This window comes from Tenrec ecaudatus, chromosome 5 (genome assembly GCF_050624435.1).
Source record: "Tenrec ecaudatus isolate mTenEca1 chromosome 5, mTenEca1.hap1, whole genome shotgun sequence".
Taxonomy (NCBI): Eukaryota; Metazoa; Chordata; class Mammalia; order Afrosoricida; family Tenrecidae; genus Tenrec; species Tenrec ecaudatus.
Window position 1 is genome coordinate 41,872,265 of NC_134534.1, and position 26,842 is coordinate 41,899,106.

At 47.0% G+C, this 26,842-nt stretch overlaps 2 pseudogenes; both read right to left on the bottom strand.

Annotated features, from left to right (window-relative positions):
- Positions 1 to 5,862: 5,862 nt before the first annotated feature.
- On the bottom strand, positions 5,863 to 10,977 carry LOC142449073 (ferritin heavy chain pseudogene; annotated as a pseudogene).
- Positions 10,978 to 21,942: 10,965 nt separating this feature from the next.
- On the bottom strand, positions 21,943 to 22,131 carry LOC142448701 (small nuclear ribonucleoprotein G pseudogene; annotated as a pseudogene).
- Positions 22,132 to 26,842: the final 4,711 nt, after the last annotated feature.

Consider the following 26,842-nt stretch of genomic DNA (forward strand, 5'->3'; position numbering starts at 1 on the left):
GATGATGCAGGACCAGGCAATGTTGCCTTCAGTGAAAATTTGGGGGCAGTTTTCTGAGAGCAGAAAGAAAAAGATCTAAACTACACTTGAGGCCAAGGATCACGTCTTAATGCTGTTACATGGCAAACTGGAAGACTCAGTAACTGAACTTGCTGATCCAAACATAGTGTAAAAGTAACACATCAAATGGCATCCTCACCCCACTCCCACCCCCCAGGGGAGAGCTTCCGACTGGGAATTATAGAGAAAGTAAAGACATTACCTTCTCGTGTGCTTGAACTTCTCTCTGAGGTGGGACAGGACACCTTACACAGCTTTCACTTGACTCCGTTATCAGCAGGACAGGTGATTACAGATGGGAGTGCCAGAGAAGGAGAATTAGCTAGGCAATGATGCCTCTTTTCTCCTTTTCTTTGCTCAAATCGCTTTTCTTGCCAACCCAGATTGAACCTCTGATAGGTTTTGTTAGCTAACTAACTTGAAATTTGCGTCCTAAATGCGTTGCTTAGCTCACTGCCCCTGATTTTAATTTTTTAAACATTGAGACTAGTGTCCTAAGATCAAGAAAAATTAAAACAACTGATTTGCCAATGAACAAATGTTTCAAATTATGATTGGGTTGGATTAAAAAGCAAAATATCAGCATTAGATCTTAACACTTCAACTTGGAACTAAGTCTTTGGGCTTGATTGAAATTATAACCTCAATTTCACAGCAAAATAAATTCTAGAAGAAAGTGGTCTATGAACTTTGCTTCAGAGATTTGAGGGTGGAAGGAATTGTAAAGGCTGGTATTCAAATATCTGATGAGATTCTTTCACTTAACCAATGATTTTTAAGAATAATTCACTTCATTTTTGTTGTGGTTGGCAATACATACAGCAAAACATACACCGATTCAACAAATTCTGCAGGTTTAGTTCAGTGACATGGGTCACATTCTTCAAGTTGACCAGCTTTTCTTGGACAGATCTTTTTTTTTTTAATTTATGGGCTAAGACTTAGACATAATATTTTTGTTTGTCCGTTTGTTTTCCTCGGCTAGTTTCTTCTCAACCCAGAATCAGTTTGGCATCGTGGTTAAACATTGGGCTACTGAACCATAAGGTCAGCAGTTCTACACTACTAGCCACTCCTTGGGAGAATAATGAGGCTTTCTACTTCCCTAAAGAGTTATAGTCGCACAGGAAGCAAAGAAGGAGTGGATGCATAGAGAACAGAACTGATGCAATGGTTTATTGGGAAGGGGGTTGGGGAGAGGGAGAGGGGAACTGGGGAGTGATCAGTGGATGCCAGAGGGGGTGTGGAACCTTAGAACGGATTGTAGCAAAGATTGTACAACCCTTCTGGATATGGTTGAACTATTGAATTGTGTGATAGGTGGATGAAGTGCCAATAATAGGACAGGCATAGACTGTGTGGGTACTTAGGAGTATGGGCTCTGAAATCAGACTGCCTGAGTTCCAATTCCAGCTCTGCTTTGTACCAGCTGTGTGGTCTTACATCATTAGCCTAGCTTCTCTGTGCCTCTCTCTCCTTATCCATAAAAACTGGGATGAAGATAAAAATACTCATGTCCTAAGTTGGTATCATTCACGATGAGTACATCCAGAGCAGTGTCTGGGGCACTCAGCGAGCGTTGAATGCATGTCAATCACACTATTCAGGATGAGCTCATGGGGTGCAGAATAGACTGCTCTGTAGGTTTTTATTGGCTTTTATCTGTACGGAAACCAGATCACCAGTCCTTTCTCCCGAAGCACTGCTGGGTGGGTTCCAACTGCTAACTGGATCGCCATGAATAAGAATCTACACAGTGGTTTGGTTTACTGTGCCTTTGTGAATCCCCGGTGTGTGACAGAAAAGTAAATATTCACCTTGTCCTTCAAGTTTGTGGCACGAAAACACTCTTCTCCACATCTAGACACCGGTGTCTTTAAGTAGAAAGCCCCAGAGTGGGGCAAATGGTTCAATGCTCAGCTGCCAAAGATTGGAGGTTCCAACCCACCCAGAGGTGCCTTGGAAGAAAAACTTCGGAGCTCTACTTCTGAAACACCAGCCCCTGGAGACCTTATGGAGCACTGTTCTACTCTGACATATATGGGGTGTCCCCCCCCCCGCCGAGAACTCACTGGCAAAAGGTATTTATTTGGTGGTGGTGAAGTTCTGTGAGAAAAGGAGGCTTGCCGCGGTGGATGTATCTGAAGTAGAGGCGTCTAAGGGAAACATGACCTGGAAGGTGAAACCAACGAGCAGCTCTGGGTCCGAAGGAGTTCACCCCAACTATTTCGGATTGATTGGTTGGCCTGTAAGTGCTTAGGCTGCTGCCTCTCAGTTCCTCTTAACCTCTTGCCCTTGCAGGGTGAGTCTGATTGTAGCATCTGAGGGGAAAGAGGCGAAGTCGGGTTGCTTATTGACAATTAAGGAACAGGCATGCCTCTCTACGAATTCCCCACATTCATCCGCCTGATATCCCCCCACCTCCCTTCCCTCCACCCCATCAGTGACACCCAGCTATCAACAAAGGGTTGCTTGTGTGTTGGGTTTGTAAGGGGGGCGAAGTCCTAGATTCTTACATTTGTAAAGAAAAAAATTATCTGGCCCATATCTTCGCCTCCAGTTGTCAACAGAAGATCAGTGTGGCTTCCAAAGTTTCCCGACCACAGAAAGCTGAGCTTCCCAGCTGTAGCTCTTTGAGTAAGGTGAGACTGACCTCAGGGTTCTGTATTTATCATTGGATTTTGCCAAACAAACCAGCTTAAAGAAAAACATGGAATTGAGACCGGTTTTCACAGGGCCAAAACCTGAAGAGTAACAAGAACAGAAACTTGGCACTTAGGTGCCTATTTGTTTCTGAAATGCTTCTTTTGTCCTCTCCCTCCTTCCCCCTGGAGTGTTTAAACATTTGAATAAAGATTTCATTCAAAGGGAACTGATTGGCTCTTCCACCAAAGGGGTGGAAGGTGCGTCAGTGAGCGTCAGCAGCATCCTTGAGGGCAAGAAGGTGGTATTGCTGGCGCCATTTATGTCAGAGGATCCACTTTCTCTTTTGGCTGAATGCGTTTTGTTATTAGAGTTGGTTGATCCTTAGAGTCCTTTTCTGAATCGCACCATCAGCATCTTGCTGAGCTGCAAGGATGTTGCTTTCCCTACCTCCTGTCTGGCCTTCAAAGACCAACCATGTCACTTGGCTCATTCTTGGCTTCTAAACAAGGGGGTTTTCTGACATTTCAGAGTTTTAGGGACCTTATATATGTTTTGAAGAGTAAAAGGAAGAGAAGGTTGAGATATGTTTTAAAGGTTAGAAGGCAAACATTAGCGCTCAGGTGGTGTAAAGGGTGATGAGTTGGGCTACAAGGTCATCAGTTCAACCCCACCAGCTGTTCCACAGGCGGAAGATGAGGCTGTTTGCCCCTATGAAGAGTTACCATCACAAAAACCCACAGGAGCAGTTCTACTCTGTCCTACAGGGTCACTGTGAGTTGGAATTGGCTACATGGTAGAAGATTGGGGTTTTGGTGGGTCAACAACCACAAAGCACACCTCTATTATAGACAACAACCCATTTTAAAGGGGATGTTAAAGATGATCATTTAGTTGATCATAATACAATTCGGCTAACCAACAACATTTTACTGTCATTGTCTTGCTAGACTCTTGGCTCAAATCTGGCAGCAAAGGTTTGACTGAGTCAGGCCAAGAGCAGAAAGGTAAGAGGGAATTTCAGGAATTATGGATAAAATGAGAGAGTTATATATGACTTTGGAGCTGTAAGTTTTACAAGTGAAGGGATATAATGCCTTTAGTTTATAAAAGAGGGACAGCTTGCCGGTGGAAGATGATGACATTCTGTTGGACATGTTGATAGGGGTGATCATTTCAAGTGATTGAAACAAGAATGGGAGGGGGGGGGGGGAAGAAACCAGAATGAAAAGATGTGAAGAACTCTCTTGAACTATGGAAGGGAGTACAAGGGAGAGCATGCGAACTTGAACAGAAGAGAAATGCAAGAGTTTTATTTGTTGTAATGAGGTAGGCTTATATGGATTAGTGGGACGTAGAGAGGAGCCACTCACAATAGAATGATTAAAGGTGTCAGAGAAAGATGAACTATGGACCAAGGAGTTAAGAATAGGGGAGACCTTTCTGTTGTCAGACTTCCTAAGGCAAAGCAGTCTTGTTCGTGTCTGCACATACAGGCTTTGTGTGTGGGGGTGGGGTGGGGGGTGGGGGGGGTGACAGTGTGGAATGGAATCTTGGCTCAGCTTCTTTTTTATTATGATCTTGGTTGACTTACTAAACCTTGATACCTCAATTTTCTCTTTTTCAGAATGGGAATAATTCTATGTTCTTTGTTGTAGTGTGAAGATTATAATGAGATAATTGTATATAAGATTCTCAGCATAGGGTTTATCAAGTGGTTAACCACTCAGTACCTTTATTCTTGCAACGAATATTTACTGTGTGCCAGGCACTGTTCTTCATGCTGGGGACACTGCAGAAAATTAACTCGCTGCCATTGAGTCAATGCCAATTCATAGCCATCATACAGGACATGATATCACTGTAACTCTTTATGGGAGTAGAAAGTCCTGTCGGAGTGGCTAGTGGTTTTGAACTGCTGACCTGGTGATAACCACGCAATGAGTAACCACTATGTCACCAGGGTTGTTCTGTTGTCTAGAAAACCAGACAGACAAAAACCAAACAAATAAAAAAACACCAAACAAACAAACAAAAAAACCTGCCCTCAGCAAGCTCTCTTTAGTAAGGAATACAGATAATAGGTATGTAGGTAAAATCATACTAAACAAACAGGGGGACAAGTCAATGCCATCAAGTGTATTTTACTCCTAGCAACCCTGTATAGAATTTCCAAGACCACTAATCTTCACTGGAGCAGACAGCCTCATCTTTCTCCCAAGGGATGCCTGGTGGGTTTGAACCACCCATCTTGCTGTTCATCAGGACTCCTTTATGTTCGATGAGGTGGTAAAACCTACAACACAAGTGCTAAGATGATAAAGTAAAGTAGGGAAGGAGGAAGTGAAATGTTGGAAGTGTTGAAATTTTAGTGAGACCGGGAGAAACTTCACTGAGGAGACTTTCTTCCCCAACGGTGATGGAGTTTACTAAGGAAGTCCGCAGGTTACAAATGCTCAGGAACAATTAGACAGAACAGCCTCTTCTCAGCCACCCTCTTAGGCAGGCCACTCTCTGGTCTTTGGCCTCTCAACCACACGACACAGTGGGCTCTGCCCTGCTGGAGCAATGTTACAAAGCTCTTTTAGGGCTGTCAATCAATGCCAAACGGCATGCCACTTTGCCATAAGCCCAAGCTAGAAGACAGTCTAACTCTGCAGGTCAACAAACTTAACTCCCCCAATTAAGTTCCTAGAGGCTCACCTCGTCATTCTCCCCTACCCAGCTGCCTTCTCAAGGGCCCTCAGTTGTCCTTGCTGTGAGGATTGGGAAGTCCGAAGCTCTGCCTCACGCTCCCTCAGGTCTGCTGCTGGCATGGTTCTGTTACTTGAGAATGCAACTTTGAATTAAAGATTTGAGGGAAGAGAGGGAGCCAACCTCCCAGCAAGGGAACTGGCCAGTGCAAATGTCCTGTGACAGGGATGAATTTGGTTTCTCTCTCTCTCTCTTTTTTTTTTCTGCTTAAGATCCATTTTATTAAGTAGGATTTTGCAGTGGAACTGGGGCGCTTAAAAAATTTGACCGCCTGGGCCCGGGGCGGCTCTCTGACTCCTCCCCGCCAAGATCTCTGAGACAACAGCTGGGTATCAAATAACTTTAGACTTTATCTGAAGGAAAGGTACAAATGGAAGAATGGAAGTGGATGCTTGGGTACAATTTCTAAAAAAGGGACAGGTCTACCCAACATGCATGCTCTGCCTTGGTGACTTGGGGAAGGCCGGACTGCCGCTTAGCTCTCTCATCACTGTCTCCCAGGGTATGCTTGTCGAAGAGGTGCTCAGGCCAGGCCGGAATCTGGGGCCCCCATCTTGCGCAGGTTGGTGACGTAGTTGCCCAGCTGTTTGATGGATTTCACCTGCTCATCCAGGTAATGTGTCTCGATGAAGTCACAGAGATGGGGGTCATTCTTTTCCGTGGCCAGTTGGTGAAGATCCAGCAGGGACTGGTTGACGTTCTTCTCCAGGTGCAGCGCACACTCCATGGCCTTGAGCCCACTCTTCCAGTCGTCACGGTCTGCTTTCTTGATATCCTGGAGGAAGATCCGGCCCCCTCGTTGGTTCTGCAGCTTCATCAGTTTCTCGGCGTGCTCTCACTCCTCGTGAGACTGGTGCAGAAAGTATTTGGCAAAGTTCTTCAGAGCCACGTCATGCCGGTCGAAGTAGTAAGACATGGACAGGTAGACGTAGGAGGCGTAGAGCTCCAGGTTGATCTGGAGGTTGATGGCGGCCTCCGAGTCCTGGTTGTAGTTCTGGCGCACCTGCGAGGGAGACGCGGTTTCTCATACGGCACAAGGAGGAGGTGAACAGGCAGTGCAGAACAGAGAACGGGGGAAGGGGCGGAGGCGAAGACAGCTAGGTGAAAGGGAAAGATATTGCTGAGTCTCCTTAAGGAACGTGGCTTATTTTCAGAGGAGATATGGAGCCACTGGAGCGTTTGGGACGGCAGAACAACATGATTTAACTTTGGTTAAGAAACAAACATCGCTTTGACACCCATGCAGGGGGCTGGGGCACAAGGAGCAGGAGCAGAGAGAGCGTTCAAGACAATCGCTGTATTTCGAGTGGAGCAAGACGGGGGTGTGGGAGGGGGCGGGGTAGGAGCAGGGCCAGTGGAGAGAAAGGATTCGATTCCGCACACACGAAGGTCTAGCTAGCTCTGGTAGACCAGACGCGTGATGTGAGAAGAGGGAGGCCAAGAACCATTGGCCAAGGAGAGTAGCTGTTACCAAGACGGGGAAGATGGCCGTGGGAGCTGGGGTGCTTGGCTTAGCTGCAGGCCCGTCAGCTGCTTGGCTTGGCCTTTGACCGATCCTATACCCAGTGGAGATACTGGGGAGCCTGACCTGGGGTGTGGAGGCCATGTGAGCATGGAGATGTAAATCGAGAGTCCTCGGAGCACAGCTTTCTCTACTGGTGTTTGTGAATGAGGATTCCAAGTCATGGAAGCAGCCACCGGAAGAGGCGTGGAGACCTCTCTGGAAATGTAGCAGAAAGTAAAGAAGAGCGGAGAAAAACTGGTGGCTCAGTGGGAAAGGGCTTGGCTGCGAGCTGCTGGGTCGGCGGCTGGTTCATGCCAGTGACTCCGTGGTCGAAAGGCCTGGAGATCTGCTCCAGTCAGAAGGGCAGCCTGTGGAGTCCTCTGGCCTGTCCTTCAGGGCCAGCCTATGTCGGAACGACCAGAGCACAGAGACAGTTTTCAGAGCTCTCCGACAAGTCTTCATTTTGTTTCCCTGTCATTGGTAGGACCACCACTCTATGCGACCTGCGTGGATCAGCGCAATGGCCCGTGAGCATCTGTGTCTCCATGGCCACACCCACGGTGCTATCGCCTGACATGTCCTGAGGTGACTCGGAGCGCGTGGACACAAGCACCGGGAGGATGGCGTAATCTGGCAATGGAACCCACTCCAGACTTGCAAAAATTCAAAATATTTCAAAATCATTCCCTTTATTACAAAGCTAGCCCAAACTTTCATTCCTTCTGCCAAATATCCTCAGGCCCTACGTAGGCTTCCACGAAGACAGCTGAGATCAGAGCTCCCCTCTGGGCGTGCTGGTCCCACGAGCCAGAAAAGCACAGCCCGGACAAGGCCCCTCTGAGGAAGGCCATCTTTTATTGAGGGCTGGAGAACCTTCACACATCCCTTTGTGAGAGAGCGAGAGAGGGAGAAAGTAGGCTGAAGGAGCGGCAAATAGAAAGGACAACAGTGCCTTGAACCTCACAATCACGGTTCTTTAACCCGCACTTTCCGTCTACCGTTATTTCCGGGACTGTCCTGTTTATTATCACAATCACTTCCTCTTCCGTGTCCTCTTGACCGTGAACCTGGAAATAAATAACATTGGCCTACGGGGAAATACATTTTCCCTTAAGAACCAGAGAAACTAAAACAGCGGAACTTCCTTAGGACACATTCTAGGAACTTCCTACTTTGCTTTTCTTTGTAATTGTGGGACTGGATGCGAGTCAAGGAGGCTCGCTGTGCATGACTGAGCGGAGCTCTTGAGAGGCAGGGAGGCCAGAGTGAGCACGCACACTGGTGTCGGAATGGGGTTGGAATTCCAGCTGCTGCCGTCAAGTGAGAATCGCCCTTGCTCCTAAGTGGGGGAAATGACAGAGCCTTTGTAAAGCTGTTCAGATGAAACCATAGGGAATGTGGCCGAGCGCTTGTCAGGGGGTACCCTTTCAAGGTCAGTTGCAATCACTGCAAGGTCATGATTGGGTGACCTCCACTAAAGCTTGGGGATTTGAACTCACCCAACAGTGCCGCAGAAGAAAAGGCCTGGTGATCTGCTATCATGAAGATTATATCCAAGGAAGTCCTATGGGGTAGTTCTACTCTGTGACACGTGGGGCTGCCCTGAGTTGGAATGGGCTTAGTGACAATCAACAACTGCATTTACTGCAAAACACACAAAAAAAACATACTGCCACAGAGTGGATTCTGACTCATAGCAACCCTACAGGGCAGGGTAGAACTGCCCCTGTGGGTTTCCGAGGCTATAAATCTTTGTGGGAGTGGAACGCCTCATCTCTCTCCAACCCATTACCCACTACATGACCAGTAATTTGTATCCTCATTCAGTCCACCAGCTCCTGCGTCCACCATGTACGTGATGCTGGGGTTCAGAGATAAGTAAGACACAGCCCTAGTTCTTGGGGTCTCACCGTGCTGCAGGGTCCATCCAGCTATGCATTTGACAGATGATATAGATAGAAGTCAAGACCCAGATAGATATGGAGATGCTTCTTCTGAGCCAGGCATGGCTCTAAAGTGAGCCAAATCCCTGCCCATGAGGAGCTTACATTTTGCTGGACATGACCATGGCCAGATAAAGAAACGACTAGGCGAGAAGAGGTAGTGGTTAATATTATGAAAAGAAATAAAGGAGGGAAGGGGTGAAAGAAGAACAAGGAGGGGTTGCTGTGTCCCATGGGTGTTAAGGAGAAGGAACCCAAAGGAAGGGCAGGCGCTGCACTGAGGCTCTGGGGAAAGGAGGTGGCAGCAAGTGCAGAGCGTCAGAGATGGGCAGGAGGAATGGGTGGGCAGCGGGGGCAGCTGGAGCAGAAGAGAGAGGGGAGGTGAAGGGTGACTGGAGAAGATGGGGGGTCAGAACAGATGGTGACAGAGGCTTTGCAAACCCCCACAAGAGCACTCTGCCATGCGGCTAACGAGCGTGGTGCTTTGCCGAGTCTGCTCAGGAATGAGACCGGCATGTAGGCGGGCGCTAGAGAGATGGCAATGATACTGGCCCATTTGACAGACGCAGCTACAAACGAAACCCAACACATTGCTGTGGAGTCGGACTCAGCCAGTGAGAGGTTGGTGGTGGGACCCACCAGCTACTCCGCTGGAGAAAGGTGTGGCCGACTGCTTCTGGTGTCAGCCTGGCCCTCCGTCCTAGGGGCTCACTCTGAGCAGTGGCGTCAGACCACACTGCGTGACCCTATCAGAGGGGCAGACACCAAAATGACTCTCCCTAAAACGCTTGTGCTGTGTTTCAGCAGAAATCGATGGTTTCTAATAGAGCTGTCCCTGCAGTACAAACACATCTTTCCTGAGCCCAGGTTACATGCATCACTATACCTGCCAGGCTTAAACTCTATGCCAATAGACTTCGGGACCTGTAAACGCACCCCTGTCCAAGCCGCCATTATTCCTCAGTTGGGAAGACGCTTCACAGACGTGGTTTCATCTGCATGTGCCACAAACGTGTACTGCTGTTTATAATTGCCACCCGTGGTGTTTTTATAGTTGCTGAGTTTGTAAGTTTTAGCAGAAACATTTCCATTGAAGTTGGATTCTCTTGGATTTTGGAGTCTGGCCGGGAGGTTGGCCTGGAGGCCCCAGGCCGCACGGAAGAGTATAAAGGAATATTAAAGGCTGTCGTTCCAGGTTAGCTAGCACATGCTCTCGCACCGGGCCATCTCACTAAGGGGATGCAAAGAGTGAGGAGGGCAAGCCTTCGATGGGTCTTCCCGGAAGGTTGTAGAAGCAGTAGGCAAGGCGAGCACCCAGTGAGTACTGAGTTCCGGCTCCACCCTGATATGGCTGGCTTCTGTCGAGTCATGAAATCTCTTTGGGTTTCAATTTCCCATCTATAAACTCGACTAACCAGAGTCACCTCCAGTGCTGTTGCAAAGACAAAGCACTTCGCCTACTCCACGGCAACGATGAGGCTTTCTATAAGGCTTAGTCGTTTTCACTAGCGCCCTGCACCTCACCGAGGAGGTAGAAATGATCACGGTTCAAGTGAAGCCGTGTGAACTTGATATGGTGGCTCCCGAGAAGCCAGAAAAGCTCTTTGACCAGAAAGGTAATATGGTCGGCTCCACAGAAAGAGAGAGATTGAAGATGGAGTGAGCAGGAAGAACCTGGGCTGCAAATGTAGGCAGCAGACAAAAGTTTCTCTTTCAAGAAATTTGGTGGGAGAAGGGAAGAGAGCCCGGCTGATGGCTTGGCGGGAATCTGGGGGATCGTTTTGTTTGTGGGGAAGGTTGCAGAACTAGTCCGCCGCAGCTGAAAGTGGGTTAGACGCCACATGCGGAATCACTGTACATCAAGGCCCTCTATCTAGAAAAGTGACTGAAGGTTTTCCAGGTCACCTACCTTTTTAGTAAGCTCATGTTTGCCAGAGAAAGTGACACAGGTGGGACGACACCTGAAGTCAGGCTTGTTCACTTGACTGGTAAAAGGCATTACTCACTGTGGGCAAAGAAGCCGGGAAGAGACACAGCAGAACCTGTGCGGCTGAGACACTGGGGCTCATCCATCTGACAGCTAAGAACATGATGGAGCAGGTTGCTCAAGAGGGTCAATGTGGCAGTTACATAATCTCCTGCCAACTTGAGCGAAGGGGTGGAGTCTAGTCTGTCAATCAGGTCATAGCTAATGATGCCTCTGGGTGGGCATGGCCTTCGCTGAGGATTCTGGGAACTCCTGTCTTCCTCTCTGGAGGTAGGACACATACTCTTTCTGCCTCACCTTCCTGTTGACAAGGCACATGGAGTCACGTTAATGACAGCCAGAGTCCTGGAGATGCTTCCACCACCGCTGGATCCACCAGACTTTCCACCCACCGGCCTGTGAGCTTCCTGCATTAGGCATCATTGCATGTGTTGCATGAGCCTGAAAAGGAAATTATAGATTGGTGTGGGACATATGAGCTAATATCAGACTTATGGACTTGATCTAGACTGGGGTGGGACGTTTTCTTAATATACAATTACTTTTGATACAGAGCCCCTTTTTATACACATATGAGTGTCTCTGGATTTGTTTCTCTAGTCAATCCATACTCACACTGTCGATGGTAGTGTTAGTGTTAGCGACATATGTTGGAGATTATCAGCGATATCCCTCCCTATAAAATTCATGACTAGATCACCAAGCAAAGTGATTCCATTGTCCCAGCCCAGGACCCACTAGAATAGAGAGGTGTCAAGAGGAAGAAGATTTAGCCGTAAGACTCTTTTTAGAGCAAAGTGAAAATGTGTCCAAAGTATATAGACAAGAAGCAGTGTCAGAGCCAGTCAGAAGGGATGCAGAGAGCTGCGACTGTTTAAATAAAATTGCCATTTTATATTCACAATGGGCCAGATTTGGTCCCGCTATAGCTCTGCAGGAATTCCTTGGAATCCTTCCTAACTCTAGAATTACTTGGGGGAGAGTGAATTGAGGCCCTATGAAAATGATACTTGATGATGATTTTATGCAACTGCTTTTTAAACACCTAAATAGACAGCTCATCACTCTCCCACTAGTCCTGCATTTCTGCAACCCTGGGCCAGGTAGAGAAATGAAAATTCAGCAAATCCCATTAGTCCTGAATTTGACTTGCCTTTCAGTTTGATCATTTTTGTGGGGAGGAAAATCTCTGAGTTGTGTATTTGTCCAACTATCTGAGCCTAAATATTCATTCCTACAAAGTATGCGTACTATGCAAAGTTGGCCCAGCCATGCGAAGTTGGCTCATGCTGTAAGAATCACTTAAGAAATGAGGCAAAAACACCTAGCAGTGTCTACATGTGAACTTAAAGAATCTGGTGGCTCCTACCGTTGCCTGTTCCCATGTGATGGGCGGACAACTCTCTGTGTTCCTTCCGGTCACACCCACCTACCTGATGTCTCTGTTGTAATGACATCCTTTCCACCTGTGTCCTTGACTGTTCCGACATGTCCCCGACAATTCAGTTTTTCCTTCCGGGGTCAGTGTCCCCCAATTTGGGAACCACTCCCATCCTGCTGATAATTCACCCACCATTGGAATCTCTTCCTCTCCCTCCCTCACCTCTTCCCTTCTTATAACCCCGTTGATCTAGGCACTAGATGCAAAGATACATATGTCTTCATTTTGTCTTTGAGAAATTCAGTGGAAGGTGGAAGTGTGGTGATTGAGAAATGTGTGGAAACATAAGTGAGAGAGCGTGTGTCTACCAACCTGAGAGGAACCCCAAGAAGGCTACTAAAAGGAGGTGGTGTCCAAACTGGGTCCTAAGATATGAATAGGAATTGGGGCTGGCTAGGCAGAAGGGGAGGGACCAGACTAGGAGAAGAAATTCAGGGCAAAGGGAGGGCAGCAAGAGCAAAGGTTCAAAGGTAAGAAAGGGGACCATGGGGCAGGGGGAAGGATGACTGGCTGTTGGAGATGTCTGGGGCAGCAAAGGCAGAGACGGGAAGGAGATGGAGCGGCAGACACCTGTCTGGAGATGCTCCTGCAAGAGGTCTTCTGTGCTCAATCATCGGGGAGTTTTGTCCCCATCAAGAGGGTGTTCCTTACAGTCATGGCTGCTTAGCAAAGGATTGTTGGGACAGTAGAAGATTAAATCACTCGTTTCATGGTGAGACTCAAGGAGCCCTCATGAACAGCACACATGAAGTTCTTGAGCACGTGTCCTAACTGGTGCTTGGTTCCTGTTAAGATTGCTTAGACTCACATGTGACATGCTTATTGATTGACTGAGAAGGTGTCACTTCCATGGTTCCCTACAATGGCCCCATGCCTAGTCTTGAGACTGACAAAGGCATGACTGGCTCATCTTATTCTCCTTGAAAGTTATGGTCTCAGAGAAACTCCCGCCCTACTGAGCTCCTTTTTTTTTACTCCCAGGAATACAAGCACAAACACATTGAGGTACTATGAGAAAGTCTTGCATTAGGCATGGTGTTAGTGTACCGGCTAAGTTACAACTACAAAGGAAGCCAACAACATAAGCCCAACCCATTGCCACTGAGTCTAGGGACCCTACGGAGCAGTGGTTCTCAACCTTCCCAATGCCGCGACCCTTTCATACAGTTCCTCATTTGTGGTGACCCCCGACCATAACATTATTTTGTTGCTACTTCATCACGGTCATTTTGCTACTTGTATGCATCGGATGGCCCCTGTGAAAGGGTAGTTCGACCCCCAAATGGGTCGTGACCTTCAAGTGCTCATGTAGAACCTGTAAATAAACCAGGAGATAATTGAGATAAAACAAGGGGGTGCTTTGTGGTTTAAATCAGGAAAGGTGGGTGCATCAGAGTAGTGTCCTTTCACCATATTTATTCAATCTGTCGCCTGAGCTAAGAAGCCAAGAACCTGGGCTGTCTGAAGAAGAATGTGGCATCAGGATGGGGGAAGACTTATTTACAAGCTGTGATGTGTAACTCACACAACCTTGCTCAGTGAAAGTGAGGAAGGCTTGAAGTATTTGTTAGAGATCAAGGACTGCAGCCTTCAGCATGAATTCCAACTCAGTGTAAAGAAAACCAAAATCCTCACCACGGGACCAGTCCACAACATGACAAACAGCTAAAACACTGAAGTTGGCGAGGATTTCATTGTACTTGAATCCACAATCAACACTCATGGAAGCATCCATCAGGGACTCAAACAATGCATTGGACAAGTCTGTGGTACAAGATCTCTTTAAAATTCGGAAGAGCAAGGATGTCACTTTGAGGACTGAACTGCATCCGAGGTATTTTTGGATGACCTCATATGCAGGTAAAAGCCGAGCAACGAATAAGGAAGACAGCAGAAGAATGAGTGCATTTTGAAGTCTAGGGCTGGAGAAGAAAAGATACCAAGCACTGCCAGAAGAGCAAACGAATCTGTCTGGGAAGAAGTACATCCAGAATGCTCCTTAGAATCAAGAATGAGGGCGCAGAGGATGATGTAAGATATGAAAATAATAATCTATAACTTATTAAGGGTTCATGAGGGAGGGAGGGGGAAATGAGGAGTTGATATCAAGGGCCCAAGTAGAAAGAAAATGCTTTGAAAATCATGAAGGCAGCATATGTTCAAATGTGCTTGACACACGGGATGAATGTATGGATTGTGATAAGAGATGTAAGAGCCCCAATAAAAGTATTTGATAAAAAGCAAAAGATGGAATTCAAAGATAATGAATTTTTCTATTAACTTTTGAAGACCCCTGTGTATCTATTGAATATAATAAACTATGTGAGTCCAAAAAGAAAAAGATTCAAGAATGGTGAGACTTCATCTCGTAAGCTTTGGACATAATATCAGGAGAGACCAGTCTCTGGAGGAAGATGACGTGCTTGGTAAAGCAGAAGGTCAGTAAAAAAAAAAAAAAAGAAAGAAAAGAAAAGAGGAAGACTGTCAAGGATACAAAGTAACATAGTTGCTGCAAAACTGGGCTCAAATATAACACCAGTTATGATGAGGGCGCAGCACTGGGCAGTGCTTCAGACGGTTACAAGAAGGTCACTGTGATTTGGAATTGATCCTACGGCACCTAAGAACAATAACAGCACATGATCACCCTGGACAGCTAATCAAAAGGTTAGTCGTTTGAGTTCATCCAGACATGCCTTGGAAGAAAGGTCAGCCAGTGACAACCCAAAGCAGAGCCAGTCTCTGACACCCATGGGGGCGTCATGAATCAGGTCAACACGATGACAGCTGGTTTGGGGGTTTATTCATTTGGGAAATGGCTTGAAGGCCATGTCTGGTCTCCTCTGGCTGGACAAGGAGGAAGGAGCATCCAGCTCTACATCAGCCCAGGCTTCAGTTCTATGAGGCAGAGGTCAGACATGCCTCTACCTGGAACCTTCTTTACCCTATTTTGACACCAACCAGGGGGCTCACTTCTCTGCTGGGTTTGACCATCTGCGACAATGGCCCCACAGAACTCACAAACAATACACACAAATATTGGGGGCTGCAGGAAAGTTAGTAGGTTGTAACAAATCATGATCAGAAAACATGAAGGATGCAATTCTTTGGTGGCAGTCCCTCTTTTCAACCACACCGAAAGGCACGTGTCTCTCTCAGCTTTGTGGTCCCGTGGCCTCTGTTCTGCTCAGGTCGGTGTTACACAGCTCCTTTAGTGCTAGTAAATGTCCAAAGGGCGCCCCACTCTCCAAGCCAGCCTCCTGCCTAAAGACATTCTGTTTTACTTGTTCTAAAGCTGGAAGCGCACCCCCAAGTCCTAGGCTGCCAACACCGCGTCCACTTCCCCACTCTCCTGGCCGCTCATTCTTGGTGGTAATGAGAGTCTCTCTTCCTGCTTCTGAAAAGTCTCACTTTACACACAGCAGTATGGGCAAACTGACCGAGCCCCAAGTCAGAGTCCTCCGTGCTCTATCTGTGTGCTCCTACTCACTCATTTCGTGGGAGTGGCAAAGACTGTGCACAGAAGAGCCACACTAAGTAATTTTACTTTGCCACATATCCACAAACCTCTCCACTTCCAGGTGTCCACTGAGGCAGGGGCTGCTTTTGCTCACAAAGCTATAGGTTACAACATGGCTAGTCCTACATAGTGGAAAGTCTGGCTTATGTCCAGAATCCCTTTACAGATCCTGGGTGAAGGGGAGGCAGACATATCCCGCCAGCTGTGTCGCTAACTGCCTATCATTTAAACGTTTGTGCTGCCTAGGATCTCCAAGCAGGGAAGAGGAGGTATAGAAAAATATTGGCTTGAAGAAAGCAAGAGTCAGGGATAGCAAGATGAAAAGGACATTTTCAGGTGAGCGGTTCATGGACTAGAATATGCATTCTCTACCTCTTGGGGGGTACAACAGCACTCCAAAAGCTCCATGGAACCTGCCAAAATCTCATCCCTGGCTATTTCATTTCTCTCTGTGTTTTCTTGGGTATCACCCAAACCACACTGACATGGAGTTCATGGATGACACATGAAATGTGTGCAAGATCAGTGCTACCCAAATGGGTGCCTAAGCAAATGTGGTGAAGAAAGCTTATGGTGCCTGGCTATCAAAAGATAAAGCATGTAGGGTCTTAAAGGCTTGAAGGTAAACAAGCGGCCATCTAGCTGAGAAGCAACAAAGCCTACATGGAAGAAGCACACCAGCCTGTGTGATTATGAGGTGTCAATAGGATCAGGTATCAGGCATCAAAGAGCCAGAGCAAAAAATCATGTCAATGTGAGTGGGTGGGTGGGGTGGGAGTAGTGCAGAGTGGAAGCCCAAAGCCCATCTGTAGGCAACTGGACATCCCCTTACAGAAGGGTCGCGAGGAGAAGATGAGCCAGTCAGGGTGCAGGGTAGCACCGATGAAACATACAGCTTTCCTCTGGGTATTTAATGCTTCCTCCCCCCACTATCATGACCCTAATTCTACCTTACAAATCCGGCTAGACCAGAGCATGTACATGGGTGCAGATAAGAGCTGGAAACACAGGGAATCCAGGACAGATAAACTCCTCGGGAAGAATATTGAGAGTAGCCATACCAGGAGGGGGAGGAGAAGGTGGGAGAGAAAGGGGGAACTGATCACAATGACCTACCTATCACCCCTTCTCAGGAAAGGGAGACATAAGATAGTGCAAGACATGGAAAGATAATAATTTACAAATTATCAAGAGGGAAGAGGGGGGAGGGGAAAATGAGGATACCAAGTAGTAAGAAAATGTTTTGAAAATGATGATGGCAACAAATGTACAAATATGCTTGACACAATGTATGGATGTATGGATTGTGATGAGTTGTACAACCCCCCAATAAAATGATTTATTTTTTTTAAAAAATCAGTGTTACAAAATCACAGTGAACGGATGACTGTGGTGGAAGACCTTTCTCAACTGGTTTAGTGAACTTGACGTCAAATGATGGGAATGGCCAGTTGACTGCCACTCTCTGTTTTGTGGCTGTTGTTTTTGGATTTGAGCCTCAGCGTTTTCGTGTGTGGCCTGGGTGTTGGGAAATAAATGGTTAATCATTGACAATTCACTATCTAATTCTATACAAGTTATTCAGCCCATAATCAGGTCGAGTGCAGCAAACAAAACCAAACAAGAATACCTGCAATATCAGACGTGGGAGAGAAAAGAGGAACCTGAGGACCTTGGAAGAGCACAGGCAGGCTCTGTCTAACGTGGTGGAGGCCTCTGAGAGCAGTCACGGAGGCTCAGAAGAGCAACGCCAAAACTATGGGGTACCTTCTCCACATATAGCCAAGACTAAGGAACTGTGGGCTAGAGGGACAGGCTGGCTGCCTTCCTGGCCCAGGGAGGCAAAGGCCAAGAGTCCATGTGGTAGAGAGGCTAAAAACCAGAGAGAGATTTGACTGCTGGCTGAGGCGACCAATGACTGTATCCTTACTGTTTGCTGATCCTGACTTGTGATAACCTATTGGTTTCCTAATAAACCCCCTTAATTATGGAAAAAAACAACCAGCCAAACCTGAAATATCAAATAATTAGAAGCTAGTGAAGATAAAAATCATTTTTACCTATAAAGTTAAAATTCAAAGTTAAGCTCACGAAAAAAGGATTTTGAAGAAATTAACTTGTCAAATGTGCTTATTTTGCTGGAAAAATGAGAGACTTCAATAATTTTTTTAAAGTTTTGATTACATTACTATTATTATCAAGTATTTATATGTGTTACAGATTTGCATATGTAATTTGATACATATACTTCATTTAAGTAAATAAATGATCCTGAAAGTTACTCAATAAATGTAGTCATAAAGTTAAGTCAAATGTAATACCACTTTAATTTGAACTTAACGTTTAAATGAGACATTTAATTTAGTTGTTTCAACCCCGCATTGAAATAAAAGATTATTTACTCTTTATGTGCATAGAGTACAAACATCATCTACATAGATAGGCTCTCAACTGTTAATTGGTAGGTTGGCACATTGGTATCACCAGAGGCTCCACAGAAGATGGTGGTGATCTGTTTGTGTAATGGCTTATAGCCTTAGAAATTTTAGAGGGTCAGGTCTACTGTACCTTGCAGTAAAGTAGACAGCAATGGGCTTCAAGTTGATTCTAACTCTTAGCTTTGCAGTATTAAAATATCACATTCTGATGGTGTAAGTCCACAGATTGATCACAACCACTACCTAGTTTCAAGTGACAGCCAGTCATCAAGATATAACCTGTGGACAATATAGTGACGTGGCCTTAATGGTCTAGTGAGATGTCGTGACTGGAGCTTGGATGTGGCATCCAAGTGACCCAGATTTCCTGAGCTAGCCCAGTTGGTTCTTGATAGTAGTGATTTCCCTTCAGATTTCTAGCAGTCCCTACAGGAACTGAATACATCCCCACCTCTGCTTAGAAAGTTCTTTATTCAAGAGCATCGCTCACTCTTGACTACTGCTTCCATGAACATTGATTGTGGATCCAAGCAAGACAAAGTCTTTGACAGCTCCATGATGTTACCTGTTTGTCAGTGTGAGGAGGGTGGTCTTCTTTGTATTGAGTGGTACATCAAGAAAGCAGCAACAAGAGATCAAAGACATGCTGCATCTGGCAAGTCTGCTGCACACGACCTCCTTGGAATATTAAAAAACAAAGATGTTACTTTGAGGACTAGGGTGTACCTGACTCATGGTATTTTCAATTGACTCAGGTGCATGTGAAACTTGGATATCGATTAAGGAAGATAGAAGAAGAATCGATGCCTTTGAATTCTGGTGCTGGCAAAGAATATTGAAAGCGTCATGGATTGCTAAAAATACAAGCCAATCTATCTTGCAAGAAGTATGGCCAGAGTGCTTTTTAGAGGCAAGGATGGCGAGACTTCATCTTACATACTTCGGACAGGTTATCAGGAGAGACGAGTCCCTGGAGAAGGACATGTATGGTAATGGGAAAGTAGAGGGGCAGTGAAAAAGAGGAAGGGCCTCAAGGAGATGGATTCACACCGTGGCTGCCACCATGAGCTCAAGCTGAGGAACAATGTCGAGGATGGCACAGGGCCGGGCAATTTTCCTTCTGTGATGCTGAGTCGGAGCTGACTGGGTGGGAACCAGCAACGACGACAATGGTGCTCTCATCCACGTGGTTCAGGTCTCTGCTCAAAACAAATGCCCTCAAAGCGAAGACCCCAGCACTCTCTAACTCCTTACTCTAGTTTCTGTTGGTTTGTTTTAATTGGGAGCTCTGGGGTGATGCCAAGGGAGCCCTGGGGGTGTAGTGCGTAACACATTTGGCTGCTCACCACCAGGTTGATGGTTCAAAGATACCTGCTGCTTTGTGTGAGAAAGATAGGGCTTTCCGTTCCTGTAAAGATTTACTGCCTTAGAAATCCAAAGAGGGCAATTCTACTCTGTCTATAGGGTCTCTATCTGTCAGAATGGACTCAATGGCAGTGAATTTGTCGTTGTTGTTTAATAATTGAATCATTTTATTGGAGGCTTGTACAACTCTTATCACAATCCACACATCCATCCTTTGTGTCAAGCATTTTCGTACATTTGTTGCCATCATCGTTCTCAACACATTTGCTTTCTACTTGAGCCCTTGGGATCAGCTCCTCATTTCCCCCTCCCTCCCACCTCCCCCTGTTGTTTGTTTTAAGGTGATCTAAACAGCTAATGTTCTCAGCAGTTAACCAGTGAGCTGGTCTCCATGAGTCAGAATTGATGAGCTAGCAACTGTTTTCTTGTTTTCATTTATGAGACTGACCACCACATGATAGTACAAATCTATGTGGCGATTTTGTTCACCATCTCCCTCCCTCAAGCAGGCTGTGCACTTCTTAGAACAGGGTCTTTAGGTGAGTACTTCCAATACCTCAAAACAGTATTTGCTGCATATGTAAACGAAAACATGAATAAATAAGCAGTAAGCTCGTCCCAAGTTTGACTTTTAGTTGGAGCACTGCTTGATGGCTTTGTTGTCATACTGCAAGGCCCTCTGCCCACCTGGAGGCAGTACAGACACAGGTATCTATCCCCCTTCCCCCCACTTGTTTCTCCCCACCCCATCCACTTTATAAATGGCTGACATGATCCAGGACCCTGAGGAAGTAAGCCTCCAGAGGGAGCCCTCCTCAGACCCCACGTCTCTTGCCTTTCCCTGTGACCAAAGTTCTCTGGGCGACAGCCTTTGAGGTCATTTTCCTCACCTGGCTGCCAAGGGCGAGCCCATCACTGGGTGGTATACCACTGGGATGATTGTGGGCTCTTGCCCGGCCCGGTCTACCAGGTCCTGTCGTCAGACGTGGTTACTGTGAGCTTGCAGGTCTCATCCAAGCGTGATGACAGTCTCTTGCAGAAAGGTCATGTAAAACATTTCTTCTGGAATACGTCACTCTAATCAACTTCAGGCCTGGCTTTAGCTGTCCTCGAGGTTTCCCAGGAACCATCTGAGTGCACATCCCCAGGGGTTCTGGCCCAGGACACCAGAGTGCTTTAGCATGAAGGTGCTGGATGAGTTTAGACATCGCTAGGCACATCGTTCTGGGGCAATCTCAAAGTACCGTGTAATTTCCATCGTGGGGCAGAGGGGCTTATGTTTATCTATCATGTGCAATGGCAGCAAAGGAAACATATTGATTTTGGAAATGTATACTTTTTTATGGTCTCTGAAGAAATGAAAGAAATCAGAGACTCCATTTGCTATTGCCAGATGGAATACAGTGCGAGAAAAATTTACCAGTTTGTGAACCTGAAGTTTCTGGTCTTAAATATGACCTATGAATTGTGTTTTGCTTCAGACAAGTGGAAATCCCTGGCCATTTAACCACGGAACTCACTGCCTTGTCCTTGAGTTGGACTTCAGGGCCCAAGCCAGTTTCACTGGCCTTGCCTCTTATTTTCTCTTTGTTGCTCACACTTCTTTCTGCACAGTGAGGAGGGCAGAAGGTCACAGGGGAGAGACCACTCTGATTTCACTCTTGTACCGGTGGCCTGGGCAATGGGAATTAAAGGGTAAGCTTTCACCTTGGATGGGAATCTTATATTCTCTCCATTACCCCCTCTCTAGTCAGCGACAAGTAATTTCAGATGGTGGGAAGCCAGGGTGATCAAGAATATGGGCTTCTAATTTTGATAGCACGAGTTTGAATTTCAACTTTTTTTTTACACTATTACAAAAGTTTATTTACAACCTATAACCCCCTCCCAGGGGGACGAACAATGGAAAAGTGGGTAAGGGGCGATGGAGAATGATGAAAATAATCTATAACTTATCAAGGGTTCTTGAGGGAGGACAGGTGGGAGAGAGGGGGGGAAGAAATGGGGAGCTGATATCGGGCTCAAATGGGAAGAGAATGCTTTGAAAATGATGATGGCAGCATATGCGTAAATGTGCTTGACACACTGGGTGAATGGATGGATTGTGATAATAGATGTAAGAGCCCCCAATAAAAGTATTTAAGTTTTAAAAGTTTATCTAACTAAAAAATTGAACATGAAAAATGTACATAGCCTCATTTTGACACTGCAATAAAGCAGGTTCTTTGGAGATCGGGGTGCGTAGAAGCAACTGATGTAGACTGTTGAACATCGCTATAGCTTATACTCACTCCAAGGCTTCTAACATGATCATTCTATTGCTTCTTACTACCACCAGTCCAACATAGTTCTCTTGTCCACTCGTTGCCATCTCCACGCATCCGTCTATCACAAGATTCATAAAGGGATCAACCCCCCGAAGTATCCCTTGGACATGCCTGCCACCATTTAATTTCAATGATAACTTCTTGCTCATATAGTTTTTCAACTCTATTCATCTGAGGCAAGAGATTTAGTTTCATTTCGCTAATATGCAGACCTACAAAGGGCTCTGGAGCCTCTACAGAAAATGCCAGCCCTCTCTTTAGACAATATAGAAAGAGTATGAGTATGGAGGGAAGAAGAGACTATATAGAATCAGAGCCGGAGCTTGAGCTCAGGGGCGTTGTGGCAGTTGGATTTTATGTCAACTTGAACCTGTGTGAAAGTGTGGGGTGGAGTCTAACCCCTCAATCAGGTCACAGCCTTATGCTGCCGCTTTGGGAGTGTGGTCCTTTTATTGGAGGCACATCAAGGGCTCTCCCTCCTTGCTGGCATTCTGTGTCCGCCTCTAGTGGCAGCCCCTGCCGTGTTCCCAGTGACCTTCCATCCACACACCTCTGCACCCACCCCACGGCCCTCGGATCTCCCTGCTTCCCGCTTCGCTTTTCTGCTTCATCAGACTGCAGCTACATGAGTCCGAAGAGGGCTCTGGCTGGAATCAGACCTGTGAACTTGAGTTGGACTAGGCTGGGATCCTTTCTTGATACACAAAGTACTTCTTGACACAAAGTTCTTTCATATATATATATATATATATATATATATATATATATGTCATATCTCAGCCTGACACATTTGCCCAGGTAATTTGCCTGATCTTCCCAAATCTTGTGTCTTTATGTTAAAATTAAGTCAGTTAAAAAAAATTAAGTCAGTTTTACTCTGACAGACGGAGTCGCCGTGAGTCGGAGTTGGCGTAATAACAACTGGGTGATGGCAGGCATGAAGCATGGCTGTGGAAGAACAGAAGAAGAGACAGGTGTGTGGGGGCCTGACGTGTAGGGCAGGAGTCCCACACAGACTGGGGGCACACAGACCATGACAGTCTCTCCAGAGCAGCAGCGGAAGCCCTTGGCATTGGGTGAAAGGTTGGAAGGTTACCAGACAGACGTGTTTGGCACTGCTTGGAGGATGGTCTCCAAGGAAAGAGGGAGGCTGGTACCGAGGGGTTGTGGGTGTCAGGTGCCACCAAGCTGGTCCCTACTCGCAGCATCCCGTGTACAACAGCACGGACCCCTGCTGGGCCCTGAGCCATCCTCACAATGCTTTTGATGTTGGAGTCCGTGGTTGCAGCCCCTGTGTCCAACCATCTCGTCCAGGGCCTTCCTCTTTGGCTGCGCCTCCACTCTGCCAAGCATGATGTCCTTCTCCGGGGGCAGGTCTCTCCTGACAACATGTCCAACGTAGGTAAGACGAAGTCTCAGCATCCCTGTTTCGCAGGAGCACGCTGGCTGGGCTTCTGCTAAGACGGATGGTATCGCTCTTCTGGCAAAATCCACGGGACTTTCATGGTCTTTGTGATGCCATCATTGCAAGGTTCACCAGCGGGAGGGAGAGTAAAGGTAGTAGGGGCACGTGAGTGAATGGCAAGGAGGAGTGGAGGCTGTCCTGGAGCTGTCCCAGGTGGGGAGGAAAGATGGAGAGCATGAGGTAAGGCTCAGTGTCATCCTTAAAGGGGCGCAGGGGGTACAGACTGCACTGGGTGGTGGTGACGCCAAAAGGGCTGTCCATAAAATTTTTGTCACTATTTCCGTAGAAAGTTACTATTTTTTTACTAAAGTATCCCTCTAGGTAGTTACAACAACAATTTTTTTGCAAGCCCAATATACTGATAAGGTTAAAACTCTATGCTAATTTACTTCTTTAAACTTCTACTGTCCTGGTGGCATAGTGGGTTATATATTGGGCTGCTCACCTCAAGGTTGGAGGTTCAAAACCACCAGCTGCTCCTTGGGGCATACAAGGAGGTTTTCTGCTCCCATAAAGGTTCACAGCCCTGAAAACCCAGGGGGGCTGTTCTGCTCGGTCCTTCAGGGTCATCAGGAGTCAGATGCACTCGACGGCAGCATGGTAATTGTTTGCTCTGCTTGTGTGCCTGGTCAGAGCTGTCATTCTCACACAATTGCAAGGAGGCTCTGAATGACGTGATTGTGCCTGGGTGTGCTACAAACACGCAGCTCTCCCTCCCCGTCACTTGTTGTGGGAAGTAGTGTTTGCGAGTCTGTATGAACAGATTGTTTGAGAAGGACGGACTAGCTAGGAAAACAGGAAAAGGAAGAAATGTTTTTAAGAGGCTGCTGCTCAATCGCTAATAACCTAACTGATGATGTTGTGGTTCAATCAGAAGTATTTTACTAAACCATTTGGTCCCTTGGGTTAGGGTTTGGGCAAAGCCATGGATTCGGACCCAATAGCTGACCCTCAGCAGCAAGAGGAAGCCGTCTGCTCCTAAAAGATTCAGTCTCAGAAATCCTCCACAGGGTTGCTTGCTATGAGTTGGAATAAATTGCATGGCAGTGGGGTTGGGGGGTATTCATATGATTTAAGGAGCTTAAATCTATAATGATCACATATCCCTCTGTGATTAAAACTGATACTGAACATTACAAGGCTTCTGTATGGTCTGCTGCAGGAGAAGACCCTGGCGCTGGGCTGGGACAATAAGAGTTACTGCGCTGGCTGGCCATGTCACTAGAGGGGATGTAAGTCTCCGCCTCCTTCCACAGGCATCTGGCCCTGTGACAGGTTTTGGCAGGTGACAGAGTGCCAGCAGACTATCCTTAGAACGACTCCCTGCTCAGGCCTCCTGCCTGCCCCCTCCCCAGTTTCTTGGATAAAGATGTGCATAGGCTAAGAATGAGAGCTGGGAAGGTTGCCTGGGTTTACCGTACTTTCTGGATCTGTCAATTACTGTCATTGTGAGTGGCCGCGGAGTCAATTTCCACTCAGGCGACCTTTTCTGTTCAGAGCAGGACTGCTCCCCAGGGTTTTCCAGGCGGCGACCTTTCAGAAGTAGGTCACTTGTCGTGGCTTCCCAGGCAACCCTGGGCCTTTTGGCTAAAGTCCTGGAGGAGCCTTTTGATGGGTAGACTCACCCTTCGTGGGGGAGGTGATGGGCGCCCGGAGGGCATCACACACAGCACGTACCTGTAGGACACATTCTCTTCTCCCCGCATATCCTCCCCCTTCAGCCACGTCTGTCTATCTCAGTCAGAATGCGAGGGACAAGGGTGAGATGTGGATCTCCCTTGTGTGACGGGACAGGTAACGGACGTTCTAGAGCTGAGACAGAAAAGCAGGCTGGTTTGATCAAACTCCTCACAGCCGGAAAATCCCCAAGAAGATGCTCGGCTGCCAGGCCAAGTGTTAATGCAGGAGCGTCGACAGCCTTCTCCTGCCCCGACTTCTCGCCCTCCTGACAAGAATTGGACCGAGAGGGCATCTGTACCATGGGCTGCTGGCTTGATTGGCATCCCCTTGTACAGCTTGGTGGGGCGGAGTGGTTACAAGTTGGGCTGTGAATGCCATGGTCATGGTTGCAACCCTCAGGCCACTCTGTGGCCGAAAGATGAGGCTTGATACCCCTTTAAAGAGTGACGCTCTTGGGAGCCCACAGGGGCAGCGCTGCCCTGCTGTGGGAGTGGGCATTGACTGGACGGCAGTCAGCTTGGCTTGTCAATGTTTGCAGGGCTCTGTGGACCAGAAAAGACTCATGTTGCTGTCTGAACACGAGGTGGCAGACTTAGCCTGTTTCCTGTCTGAGTTGTTGCCTCCTGTGAGCTGTGATCAGAATAAAAACCTGAAGGCAAGCTACAACGAAATAAAACCCATTATTTTATGTTTTTCCAGGACAGGTAAACCTATAAAGACAGTAACTGGATTACTAAATCCAGGACGGTCAATTTATAGAAACGGTAACTGAATTAATGGTTCCTTGAGGGTATGGCAGGGAAGGCTGGGAGGAATTGGTTAGCGAATAAAGATGAACACAAGAATGAAGAAAATGTTGTAAAACCGATTGTAGTGGTGATTGTACAACTCTTCTGGATGTAATTGAACTATTGAATGATGTGTGAATTATATGCCAATAAAACTTTGGGGGAAACATCCAATGTTTTAGATCCTGACAGGGCGAACTCCTACAAATTAAGGTCGCGTGCAGTAAAGTAAGGTGGAATCTCCTTGATTCCTTTCTGCTCGGTCTCAAAATGACTAAGTCCCAGAAAAGCTGGTGTGAATGATTTTCAAAGAGCCACTGAGTCCTCCAGGCGTCGGAGACAAAGAGTAAAGATCGTGACCACAAGAAGCTGGACCTTCTGTGACGGACCAGGAAGTCTTGGGCATCGTTCCAGGCCTCTGCCACTTGAGCCTTCCAAGATGGGTCACTCTGACTAGGGACCTGAGTATCCCTAAAGGTTTGCAGCTCTGCTGTTCACCAAGAGGTGGGTGCTGTGAACCCTTCCAGGGGCACCGCGGAAGAAAGGAGGTCGCCATGAGTGAGAATGGACTGGACAGTCATGTTTCCTTTCTCTCTGGTTTGGCCATGTTCCAACATCTTAAAACCAAGTGGTAGAACTCTCATTCTCTCTCTGGAGCAGGACAGCCCCCCCCCCGGGTCACCCTGCTGACCCTGTTTCCCTGAGTGTGGGTCTTCAGGCTGCCCACCGTAGGGCTTCATAAGGAACATCTCAGGCCCTCAGCTGGGAATGCACCACCTCCGGGCTCTGCGTGGAGTCAGCATTGGCCGTGGAGATCGGGTGTGGTAAGCAGATCTCAGCAGGTGTGGGAAGCTTTTGGTCCATGGCTTTTTGGTTGGTGAGTATACATAGATTGAAGGAGCCCTGGTGGGGTAGTGGTGACTCTTG